We start from the raw sequence: 261 nt of genomic DNA, 5'->3' as shown, positions 1-261 counted from the left end.
CATTGCATCCAATTTACTACACAATCAACAATTCCTTTGGAATCAGAAAGTTTCACAGGAAGCCAAACAGGCCAACGAAACGAGAATATGAAACTCATAAACCCACATGTTTATTGGCTTCTTGTATGGGAATATACATATATTTGTCGGGTGGGGGGGGGTCGATAGCGTCTTCGATATGCGGAAAATCACCATCTACAAATTTACTTAAACGTACCTGCTCGGATAAGGTTAGTTTGGGTCACGCACATACACGCACGC

The sequence above is a fragment of the Penaeus monodon genome, chromosome 15 (genome assembly GCF_015228065.2).
Source record: "Penaeus monodon isolate SGIC_2016 chromosome 15, NSTDA_Pmon_1, whole genome shotgun sequence".
Lineage (NCBI taxonomy): Eukaryota > Metazoa > Arthropoda > Malacostraca > Decapoda > Penaeidae > Penaeus > Penaeus monodon.
The sequence above is the reverse complement of the archived record's forward strand: the minus strand, read 5'-3'. Positions refer to the sequence as shown.